Here is a 12,778-nt window from a genome sequence, read left to right as displayed (position 1 = left end):
TCTCAAACTCCTGGCCTCAAGGGATCCTCCCACCTCGGTCTCCCAAAGAGCTAGGATTGCAGGCATAAGCCACCGAGCCTGGCCAACAGAGATTATTTTTAATGATTCTGGAAAGTTGTGAGTAAATTCTACATTTATCAATTAAATCATTTCCTTCTTTATTTACAGTATAATATATTATTTTAAAGTCTTTCACATTCCAAAACCTGTTCAGTCCAGCTCAAGACTTAGGGTTGTCAGTATTTCCTTACAGGGGCTGAAATGCAGAAATGCTAAAAAATTGGGGCTGAAATGTTTAGGGTTTCCTTTTCACATCCTGAAGAATCTACTTTCAAAGAAGAATTGAGTACTTGTCTGTTTCTTTTATTAGTTATGCTTTTATTAAGTTTGGCGTTCTCATCTAGCAGATAATCCCATAATAAAGTTCACTTACATCAGTAACAATTAAATAAGACCTAGTTCAGGAGAGAGGCAAGAAAAAATAAAATTGAGAACTCTGCCTAAGAAAAACTATCTCTCAGAGGGAGAAATATCAATGTTCTCTGTACTTGAGGTAATTCATTATACATATATGCCACATGGTACTTATAGGGAAACTGTTATTGAATAAAAGCTGAGTGTTTGAAATTAAAACAGACTCATCAGAAGAAAAAAGCCACTGTTAGCCAAGTGGTATTAATCTTGAGATAATGACACAGAGGAGATTATTGTCATGGAAAGGGTAATGACCCACATGTCAGGAGACCTGGGTTCCAGACTCACTTAGCTACCAACAAGCCATGTGACCTCGAACAAGTCATTTCACCTCTGGGCCTCAATTCCTTTCTTAAAGTCAGGGTCCTGGCATATTAACTCTAAGAGCCACTACAATTCTAAATATCATGTTCCCATTTTTTTAATATGAGGCCAAATGAACAATAGAATTATGTAGACAGGCAAATAATTCAAAGGACTAACACTATATAAAAAGAAAAAAAAGAGGAAGGCTTGTTTTTACTTACCGGCATAAATCTTATACCTACAACACATGCTTTGGTATGACTTATGAAACCTCTTTATTATTTTCATAAACGCAGCATTTAAAGTTCATCCAGAATTCAGCAAAATATTTTATTGTCAAGAAGGAAGAGATCTGGCCGGGCGCGGTGGCTCACGCCTGTAATCCTAGCTCTGGGAGGCCGAGGCGGGTGGATCGCTCGAGGTCAGGAGTTCGAGACCAGCCTGAGCAAGAGTGAGACCCCGTCTCTACTAAAAACAGAAAGAAATTATCTGGCCAACTAAAAATATATATACAAAAAAATTAGCCGGGCATGGTGGCTCATGCCTGTAGTCCCAGCTACTCGGGAGGCTGAGGCAGTAGGATCGCTTAAGCCCAGGAGTCTGAGGTTGCTGTGAGCTGGGCTGATGCCACGGCACTCACTCTAGCCCGGGCAACAAAGTGAGACTCTGTCTCAAAAAAAAAAAAAAAAAAAAAAAAAAAAAAAGAAGGAAGAGATCTGAAGAAAGAAATATTTGGAACTACAAGAGCAAAGATAGAACTGGTGGACCTGATTAAGGTCTAAAAGACATACTATATTGTTACAGCAAGTGTTACAGCGAGAGGTCCCGAGGACAAAACAAGTGGCACACAGAGAGTCCGAGAATCAAGGTTTATTCGCCAGCGGGCTCAGAGGGGTCTCCCCGTCTACCTAATTTTTCCCATTTTTATTAAGTTGGGGTGATCCAAGGGGAGGGGTCTCAGGTGACTAATGCCCACCAAGTAATAGGTTTAGTGTCTGCACTAGGTAATAAGTTTAGTGTCTGCACCAGATAATAGGTTTAGTGTTATGCTGATGTGCCAGATGTTAGGTTAGTGATATGTTAATGTACCAGGTGTTAGGTTAGTAATATGCTAATGTGGGTCTTCCATGAGGGGTGGGGGTCTCAGGTGGCTGCTGTGCTAAGTAATAGATGGGGGTTTTCCTTATCAATATACCTTGGGCGTTTCTAGAAACCTTTCCTATGCAACCCGAAAAGTGTTAGAAATAAACAAATCACAATAGGTAACAACCTAACAAGAAAACATGCTTCTCTATGTGGCACAGATACCTGCAACCATTTTCCAGAGAAAAGAAAGAGGACACTGCCTTTTTAATGTTTACAGCAATAGGTAATCCAATAAGTATAATTCACTTAGTGATGGATCACTTAGGTATTGAGATTTAAAAAAAAAACAACAACCTTCCAATTAGAATTACAGTACTGCATAAATAAAGGGGGAGCCATAATTTTTCAATTCCAGAATATGACTTCCAAGATAAGAAATAATTAAATACGTATGTAAGGCTGATCAGTTATTAAAACAATAAAACTTTTACATTTTGCTATCCAATAAAAATATAAACAAAGTGTCTAGTGACAGCCCTCAGAGGGGGACAAGGGCACAAGATCCAGCTGAGAAGAGAAAATAAGAAAGCACTGACTCAGGAGGAGGACGGGGAGGGGTTTGCAGCAGGCAGCACACTAATTCAGGGAGTCTGGTAGACGGTGAAACAGCAATTATAGTCAACTGGAAAAGCTAATTTGTTCATTTGTTCTCACAAGGCACATTTACATATTTGTAGATTAGATTTGGCTGTTAAGAAAGAAAATGGCTGCATGTAATAAACACGATGCCTTAAAGCAGGGGGGGATCCCCTCTATTAACAGTTAACTCAAGTAACTCATTTAGCTACTTGGTAAGAAAAAAATACAGTTAGAAGTATGCCAGCTAGTCTAAAAGATGCCAAAGCAAAGTTGCAAAGTTATTCCATCTATTTTGAAAGGAAGCATGCACATATGTTCTAAAACCAGAGTCAAAAATTATAAAGCACAATCTTTCATTTGTTTAAGCCAAAATCTATTCACGAAGAAAATCAAACACTCTGACGTTTTCTCAAAACATTCTGGATAAAACATTCCACACTGTTCGGTTAATATTGAACTAGTTGAACATTTCAAGAAGCACTAAAACTAGGTGTGCTTGCTTAGAAGGTGAGATTTCTGTTAAATCAATCACTGAGAAAAAAAAACAATGAAAATTTTACTTTCAAAAAGGTCTACTTTAAAGGAAAAGCAAGCCTTAAACAGCACACTCACGTTTTTCTGATTAGCTTCCGTACCTGCCTCTTCCCAACCCTACTGGTATGTCTGACCTCGGCTCACAGCTGAATTCTCCCAGCACATTTCATCATTTCCTGTTGGCTGCCGAGATAAGGTCATTCCCCTACACTGCTGCATTCACTGTACGTACCAGGTTCTCAGGCTGCACGCTCCCGCCTGCGGAGGCTCTTTTCAGAATGTGGCCAAACAGGAATCTCAGTATTTCCATGGACAGTCAAGGAAAAGGTCTGAGCACATGATTTACACTGCCCTCCCAAAAAATCAACTTATATGTAAACTAAGTTGCACTGTACACGATAATCTTAGAATTTCTTCTTGCATTTGGGATCCTTCTGCTTATGAGAGAAAAAAAAACATGTTCTGTATCTAAGGAACCAGGTGTCCAGCAGTCAATGTGACAGGGTCTTAACGCATACAGGATAATCTTACATTGCCCCTACCTGTAAACTCAACTTCTTCCCATGACTACGCACACCAAGGCATAGCTTATCAGTGGACGATGACCAGATGCCTCATGTAGGAGACATGGAGGCAACCCCATCGTCTCTCAGCAGCACAGCTGTTTCCTAAGAACTAGGGCACTCAAATATGCAAGTGTGATCAGCTAGAAGTAAAAATAAAAAAAACACCCTACTTGTTCAATTTTCACAAAGAATTGAAAGTGAAGGAAAAAAACACTAACATAACTTTAGGTGGAGAGGAAGAGATCCTCGTTCATAAGGCACAAGAAGAGGAGGCAGGGCAGGCAAGCAGAGGCAGCGGGAGGGATCTGAGCAGTGTCCTGGCTCTTGAACTGGTTAAGGTGTGCTGTGCGGCACTTGTGAACATTTGTTGATACGCACACTTATGATCTGTGCATGTTTATGTATGTATATTATACAATGAAAAGTTTTTTAAAATCCTAAACAATATCAAAATATAAACACTACAGGAAAGAGCAGATATTGGAACTAATCTACAAAACCAGACAGGAAACAAATACTCCAGGGCTCAATTTCCCCAAGATGCCCTCCCAGAAGATACATATCAACCTCCTCCTTCCCCCATGGCGAGCAGAGATGCTACATTTTAGTGGCAGTGGCCAGAACAGGGCCAGTGCAAGCTCCCCTTTGCAACAAGGGCCCAAGGGGAAGTATGTAAATGGGAAAATAATTCATTCTTTTTTTTTTGAGACAGAGTCTCACTCTGTTGCCTGGGCTAGAGTGCCATGACATCAGCCTAGCTCACAGCAACCTCAGACTCCTGGGCTTAAGCGATCCTCCTTCCTCAGCCTCCCGAGTAGCTGGGACTGCAGGCATGCGCCACTATGCCCGGCTAATTTTTCTATATATATTTTTAGCTGTCCATATAATTTCTTTCTATTTTTAGTAGAGACGGGGTCTCGCTCTTGCCCAGGCTGGTCTCGAACTCCTGAGCTCAAACAATCCTCCTGCCTCGTCCTCCCAGAGTGCTAGGATTACAGGCGTGAGCCACCACGTGCCCAGCCGATGGGAAAATAATTGATAAAGAATATACTGCAAGGGGGAAGCGTGCTAAGTGGATACACATTATTTACCAGTGTTCTTGCTACTCATATTCATTCAAAAATGTTTAGTTAAACAGCCATCTAGTCTTACCTTATAACACAAAATAGGATAAAAATCTCTTTCCAGAATCTTGTGTTTAGAAATTCCTTAACAGAAAACACCAATAAAGCAATGACCACACAACATGAGACTCTACTACTTGACATATGATAACAATTTACACTACTTGGAAAACTACTTTACCACCCCACCCCATACAGTCTTCCCCGCTTCCCCCCACAGAGAAGTCAACGCAACGTGGATCTTGATGTCCCCTGCAGTAAGCTTAGTAGAGTCGATGGCACCATCACAGACGGATGTACCTGGAAGTACCAGGTCGGCCACTAAGGAAGACTGAGCACCTAAGTTGGGGGGTAGCAAGCCCACTGCCTGCCTGTTCTCTTCATCAAGCCAGGGTGCCAGAAAATTCTTTTTTGTGGGAGGGTGACAATCACAGTGAGGCACATTTAATTTCTTTGTTTCTCTTTTTTATTCACTTTGTTTAAGAATCGAATTCTCTCTCTCCATTTTAATCCAACAAACACAGGCTACTCAATAAACATTTACACAGTGCTTACTTCATTTCTGGCTAACTGTGAAAATAGCTCTATGAGGGTAAATACTGCTGCCTCCATTTCCCGGGCGAGACAGCTGAGGTATAGCAGGGTCATGTAACATGCCCCATGGCCCACAGGGGTGAGGGCTGGGAGGGGTGGAGGCTGAGGGTCAGTCCAGGCCCCAAACAGGGGAAGACCACCCTGCAGCAGCTGCCACAGCACCCTCATGTCCCCTCTCAGGCAAAGTATGGCCTGGACGCCTAGTGCAGGTGGAGGTTTTCTGGGTCCTTCCCAGCGGTGCCCAGTTACCAGAACAAGGTTGGGAGTGCAGGGGGAGAAAACTAATTTGAACTGAATTAAGAATACAGTGTTCGGACTGTGAAATAATGAGACGGGCTTCCGGTGTGGCTGGGGGCACCCCCTCCCTGCCCAAAATGTCAGCCACACCTCTCAGTGGGCTCCAGACAGGGAAAGTGTTCTCTGGCAGAGGACAAGCCTGGCTCAGGCAGCTCCCCTGTCCTGGGGCAGTGGTACAGCCCCCCACGTGGTACTGGGGCAGAAATACTGCTCCAGGGAAACTCACCTGCTACCCTCTGGCATGCGGAGCCTAGGCTGGAATTTCCAGTTCTGATCTGGTTTCTGTCACCAAAGACTTGAAACCATTGGGCATTCGTTCAACAGACATTAGTGCCAGGCACAGTGCTTAGAGCCTTAGGGCCCCGTGGTTGAAGATACCAAGGTCCCTGCCCCTGAATTGGCCCACAGTGTATGGGCAGAGAAAAGTAAAAGTAAATAAAAAAGTTCTAAGCAGATACTTGCTAGAATCCAGTGTGTCCCAAGGCCTGAGGGACACAAGGAACCAGAGCAAGGTCAGGCAAGACTTCCCAAAGGACGGGACATGAGTTGGTTCTCCAAGAGCTTGGCACCAGCCTACTCAAACCATGTGGATTAAGGCAGAAAACAATTCAGAAACAGAGAGTCCACCAAGTTAGCTAAAGACTAGCAGTGCCATCCTTCAGCTCCTCCTCCTCCTCCATGCACAGCAGCACACACAGGGTCCTCCTCACCCCGCATAACTCCAAGACATCAGAACAAGCCTCTAACAAGGCTGCTTCTTTTATCTGAGGCCTTTTGTAATACGGTTGTCACATGGTGAAGTGGCTGCCGTTTACCAAGCTCTCTTACAAGACTGTAAGATAGGTACTACTCGCTCCATTTTACAGGAAGGGATATTACCACAGAGAAATGAAGCAACCTGCCCAAGGTCACCCAGCTAATGATGGCACAACGGGATTCACACTTGGGTCCATGGATACTTTCAAAGCCCATCCTCTTTCTGCTATACCCAAGCCTCCCATAGAACTGGACCTGTGAAGAAATTTAGGATATTTGGCAACACAGATCATGTCACTTGGAAAGAATAAAATTTCTACAAAGGGATTTTTACCCCATTCCTCTGCTGGTCTGTTCTTGCTCTAATGCCACATTGCTTTTAAAAAATCAGCTGTACTGAGATATAATTCATATACCACAAAATTCACCCATTCAAAGTGTATAATTTAATGATATTTACTAATAGTATATTGGCCGGATGCGGTGGCTCACGCCTGTAATCCTAGCACTCTGGGAGGCCGAGGCGGGTGGATCGCTCAAGGTCAGGAGTTCGAGACCAGCCTGAGCAAAAGCGAGACCCCGTCTCTACTAAAAATAGAAAGAAATTTTATGGACAACTAAAAATATACATAGAAAAAATTAGCCAGGCATGGTGGTGCATGCCTGTAGTCCCAGCTACTCAGGAGGCTGAGGGAAGAGGGTCGCTTGAGCCCAGGAGTCTGAGGTTGCTGTGAGCTAGGCTGACGCCACGATACTCTAACCCAGACAACAGAGTGAGACTCTGTCGAAAAAAAAAAAAAAAAAAAAGTATATTCACAGGTATGTGCAACCATTACCACAGTCAATTTTAGGGCATTCCATCACCTCAAAAAGAAACCCTGTCCCCTCTAGTTGTTATCCCCTGTGTCTCCCAGCCCTACCAGTCACTGTCTCTTTACAAGGTGATTCTTGAAGTGGTTATGGGCTCACAGTATTGAGTTGTTAATAAAGTATTGCAGATTGCAGTTGTGTGCTGCAGTCTGCCCCCAGTGGGCTAAACCTAACCGTGGAGCGAGGACCAGGCAAGGGCAAAGCAGGACACCTCAGCGCAGGTGGCTGGGGTGGGGGTGGGGAGCCTGGCAGCCTGGCACTGGACAGGCTCCACAGTTCCTGCATATCTGGATCCCTGAACTTAGCAAGCCCCAAATGCAGAGCCACATAGTCCGTCAGCAGAGACAGCAGAACTTATGCAAAAGCTCAAGAGGAACACCCCTGATTACAAGCCTTTACCATTAGGAATTCCAATCTCCCATCTCCAGAAATGCAAACACCAAGATCAGATCAGCTGCCACAAGCCAGGGGTTGTTCTGAGAGGCCACACTATTCCAGGATGGCATTACTCATGGCTTCGATGAAAAGAGGACTCCCCAAAATCTGCTCATCCTCTCTGCCTTCCCCAGATGCTGTGGAAAGTTGGGGAGGAGGGGTAACTACAAAAAGACCATGCATACACTCCTGCAGCGCCTAGATTTCTCTGCCACACATCTCTATACAGGACATCAAAACCCAACTGTGTGTGGCACTGATGCACAATGGAGAACCACTAGGCAATCAGAAGGAATAAGATGCTGATAGATGCAACATGAACGAATCACAAAAACACTATGCTGAACAAAAGCAGCCCGATGCAAAGAGCACACATGGTATGCGTCTCTGTATATGAAATTCAACACCAGGCAAAACTAATCTATAGTGACAGATCAATGTTTGCCAGGGCCAGGGGGCTGGGTGGGAGACTGACTTCAAAGGAACACAAGGAACTTTTGGAGCAATGGAAATGTTCTACCTTGACTGGGTCAGTGGCTACATAGGTGTATCCATTTGTTAACATCCCTGAATGGATGCATTCAATAGCATGTAAATTAATATCTCAATAAAGAGAGAGGGGGGGGAAGCGGAGGAGGGGAGTGGGGAGAGGAGGAGAAGGAGAGAAGACAAGAGAGGAGAGAAGGAAGAAAAAAAGAAAGGAAGAAAAACCCTCTGCAGAACTCCAGTAACAGAACTTTCTCCTACTCACCAGCATCTGCATCTGCAATGCAATTGTGATTGATATTACCCAAGAACTGTGTTGCAAGGTGCCTCAGATTCAAGATTAAAATAACTTCTGTGTCGCTTTGGCCTAAGTGTGCTTTGTTGGGTCTCAATCCTTAGAATAACTGACCCTCTATCACACACCAACCACGTCGATGAACCCAAACGGTCTGCTTCCCACCAGGCTGACTCAGGTTCTCTCCACTGTCACCACAGTACAACTCGGGCCAGTGCCACTGGGGCGACTGGGAAACGGCAGGTTTCCACAGCTGCTGGAGAGCAAGCCAGCAAAACCTAATAGGATAACTTAAGACAGTGGCTTTTCTTTGTCTTCAAATGACAAGTAAATCTTAAATTCTAGAAACTTATAGTAATCATGAATAGATTCTATAAAAACATTGTGATAGGTCCATCTTTTTAAAAAAATTTTCCTTTTGCTTGGGAAGAAGGTAGTGGCTATTTTCAAATCCTACTTGTTAGCCTTTCATATTTTTTGTGAACCAAGACACAAATAGAGCCCACTTGCCTTTACTCCTCCCACACATATAATTAAAAAGGAACAAACCAAGCCAAATGTCTAACATTCTCTATCAAAGAAGAAGGTGCCAGGACAAAGAGCTAAGTACCCGTTCTATCTTTGGCAAAGTAAAAAAAGTTAAAACCCTTTTACATAAGCTTCTTTGCTTCTCTGGCTCTTCTCCAAAGATTAAAAAAAAGTGAAGTCAAACTAATTAAAGCAGAAAGCCTAATTGCAGAAAAACTTCAAAGCACCAATGTGATAGAAGGAACATGTTAATTTTTTTCTTATGCATTTTATAAAATCCCCAGATGCTAACAGAAGAAGCAATACCTGGATTTCTAACATAAGCTATCAGTGGTTAAGATGTCAAACAGCCCCACAGTCCTAGGAATAGCTTGAGCCTTCTTTGGGAACACACTGAAGATGGAAAATGACCCCAGAAAGGTCTGCAATTCAAAAACAATGTGAACAAAGTTCCTGGTGCATTTGTGGGTATTTTCAGGACTAAATTTAGGGCCATATTATGTTAATGATTTATTGGTATAAATAATAATTTATTTGGTGAAATAAATTCCTTCATTTATTTATGTTTGAATTCAACCATCTGACAAACATTTATTTAGCACTCTCTCTGTGCTAGGCTCTGGAACTTATAAACTAAGTAATTCACCATACTTATCCTTAAGCAGCTTAGAGTCTAGTAGGGTGGATGGACAAGTACCCAGAAGATGACACAGAGTGACAAGTGCTACCTAACAGACCTAGGCAGGAAGCACTGAAGGTGGGGCTGGGGCTGGGGAGAGATGTGGGAAAACTCCCCAGGAAAGGCGGACTCTGAGCCGAGTCAGGTAGAAGGGCTGTGTCACTCTGCACCTCTGGCCATTGCCTCCCCTCCTTGGCTGTGGCTTCCTCCCCACCAAGGGAGAGCAGGGCACCAGATGGAAGCTCTCAACTTAATTGGCCAGTGTCTTTTACTGAGGGCAGGAAAAGCAGGCAACACAAGGCTCCAACTTTATTTTGCCCACTAAAGATATTAAAAAAAAAAAAAGACCTATCACCTCCTATTATAATGCTTAAAAACAGGTAGTAGAACCTCAGAATAAATGAAAAGCCTTAAAGTAAATATCTTTAGCTTTATAATAAAATAATTACACTGCTGATGTTTTGGTTGCATGAGAGTGAAAATAGCATCAAGAGCTGGTGTTTGGAAACCCTGCAAATGGATAAAATTAGGTACTATTTAATGAATGCATGTGCCAGGATCTTTATATACAAAGACTCTATACTCATGATAACCTTGCAAGATGGGAATATTGCCCCCAATTTTCAGATGAGAAAACCACGGCTCAGGAGGAAGTGGCTTGCCCACAGTCACACAGTGGTGGTGGCAATGTGAAGCTGCTGTATCTGGTTCCCTCTGATAACAGGCCCTGGGCCTCTGCAAACACACGTGACTCTGTGAGAGAGTGTTAGTGAGGTTCTTACCAGAACTGAACATCTATTTTATTGTTGTTGCTTTGGGGATGGTAAAGGAAGAGTTTGGGTCTGCACCTTATTCTTTTCTTTTCTTCTCTTCCTTCCTTCCTTCCTTTCTTTCTTTTGTTCCAAATAACCAACCCAAATATGTTAAGGAGGAGTATAAATACATAAATAAATGTGGTCCCAAGCATTCCAGAACTCTATCATTATCTTCTTTCTCCTTCTCCACGTTGGACTAGTGCTAGGAAAAAGAAGATGGGACATATGGGAAAAGAAATGTGCCTACGTGCCAAGAAATAGGAAACATTTGAACTCTTATTAAGATTTTCCATACTGTACCTCAACTTGCTATGTGACACTTAATTTTAAGTGTCAACTGCACTAATTAAGGAATGCCTAGAAACCTGGTAACACATTACTTTGGGTGTGTCTTCAAGGGTATTTCCAGAGGAGATTACAGTGTGAGTCTGAGTGGACCAGGTGGGGAAGATCCACCCTCAACGTGGGCCAGCACCATCCAATCTGCCGGGGACCCAGAGAGAACAAAAATGGGGAAAAGGAAAATGTATTGAGCTATTTCTTGGAGCTAGGATATATTCGTCTCCTGCTGTGGACAAGAGAACTCCAGCCTTGCCAGCCTTTGGATGCAGGACTTAGACCAGTGGCCCTGGGTTCTCAAGCCCAGGCCAGGATGGAGAGTTACACCAGCAGCTCCCCTGGTTCTGAGGCCTTCGGACTTGGACTGAGCAACGCTGACCCACACCCCAGGGTCTCTAGTTTACAGACAGCCTGTCCGTGGGACTCCTCAGCGTCCACATCATGTGAGCCAATCTCCCTAGTAAATCCCCTCTCATACAGCTCTATCAACCTATCCATCCACCCGACTGGTTCTAGCACTCTGGAGGACCCGGACTCATCCAGCATGCAGTAAGTACACGTCAAAGCCTCTAGGTCCTGTTGAGTAACACTCAATTCAATTTAAGAGACATGGTCACTAATTTCTAAAAGTTTCCATTCTCAGTCTGAAAGATGCAGATAATTATAAATAGACTAACAATTATAAACTGAAAAATGTACCCCATTTTTACAAATTTTATATCCTTCTTCTACTTTTATCACTTAAAATTGAAATCTACTGTATATAAACAATCTTTTAACACAATTTCCCCAGCCAATTTTGGTATGGGATGATACACTGCCATGTGAGGACATGGCCAGGGAACCACTAGAGGCTGGTCCCATGGCAGACCCTCCTCCGCACATGCCTACCTGGGAAAAGCAGAGCAGACAAAGTAACACGGGAGGGGTGGGGGCAGGGGACAGCAGCTGCACGACCTGGCAAATGTCTAAGCCTTGAGTTACCCGATGCACCTCAGTAACCACCTCGTGCAGCTGCAAAGATTAAATGAGATAATGTACATATAATGCTTGACACAGAGCATGGCCTGGAGAGATGTTTTGAAATGTTAGCCATTAAGATAATCTCTTGGGCCAGATGTTGTGGATCACACCTGTAATCCCACTGTAATCTCAGCACTTTGGGACACCAAGGTGGGAGGGTCACTGGGGGCCAGGAGTTTGAGACCAGCCTGGGCAACATAGCAAGACCTCATCTCTACAAAAATTTTTTTAAAATTAGCCAGGCATGGTGACACACACCTGTAGTCCCAGCTACTCAGAAGGCTGAGGTAGGAGGATAAGCCAAGCCCAGGAGTTCAAGGCTACGGTGAGCTATGGTCGCACCACTGTACTCCAGCCTGGGAGACGGAGTGAGACCCTGACTCTAAAAAAAGAAAAAAAGATCATCCCTTGGTGACTGAGCTGGAAGCTCCTCATGATGTCGAGCACAATTAAAATCACAGAAGAGTCAAAGTGGGGCCTCTCTAAGGCTACCACTGAAAGGCGGGAGGATGGATACCTAGGTGGCCATGACATAAGGTTAACCCTGGGAAAGTCAGAGAGTGAGCAATCAACAAATATCAGAAAACCAGTGAATCCGTGCCACAACCGTCCAAGTGGAAGTGACGGTGAGGCTCACAGTGACCACCAAGAGATTAGTATGGACAGGGGACAGTTGGTTCAGAAAGTCTCATGAAGAAAAATGAGGCAAAGGGAGTTGGCCAAGAGGTTGACTAGCTGAGGACCAGAAAATGCCAAGTCCGGAGAGACCCTTGGGTCTCCTGCTTGAACAGTCAGGGGCGCTGTGGCACACATACCATGAGCAACCTCGGCAGGCATCACAGGGAAAAAGCAAGGCCTCTTGGCCCTGGAAGTGGCCACGAAGTGTTTGTGACAGGTATAGGCAAGGAACATGTATCTCACATGTGTGAAAT

At 43.8% G+C, this 12,778-nt stretch overlaps 1 protein-coding gene across 5 annotated transcripts in view; it reads right to left on the bottom strand.

The window, feature by feature from the left end:
* Nucleotides 1-12,778, bottom strand: part of PACSIN2 (protein kinase C and casein kinase substrate in neurons 2) — a 141,961-nt gene that overhangs the window by 78,351 nt on the left and 50,832 nt on the right. Inside the window, exon 1 of one of the 5 annotated variants that reach the window (XM_045554740.1) lies at nucleotides 3,174-3,192. The exons of 3 other annotated variants lie outside the window; for them this stretch is intronic. The gene's annotated coding sequence lies outside the window, so the exon portion shown is untranslated. Of the gene's footprint in view, nucleotides 1-3,117; nucleotides 3,193-12,778 lie in introns of those variants that run through there. One more of the 5 variants, XM_045554736.1, reaches the window with a different exon arrangement.

The sequence above is a fragment of the Lemur catta genome, chromosome 6 (genome assembly GCF_020740605.2).
Source record: "Lemur catta isolate mLemCat1 chromosome 6, mLemCat1.pri, whole genome shotgun sequence".
NCBI classification, from domain to species: domain Eukaryota; kingdom Metazoa; phylum Chordata; class Mammalia; order Primates; family Lemuridae; genus Lemur; species Lemur catta.
The sequence above is the reverse complement of the archived record's forward strand: the minus strand, read 5'-3'. Positions and strand labels throughout refer to the sequence as shown.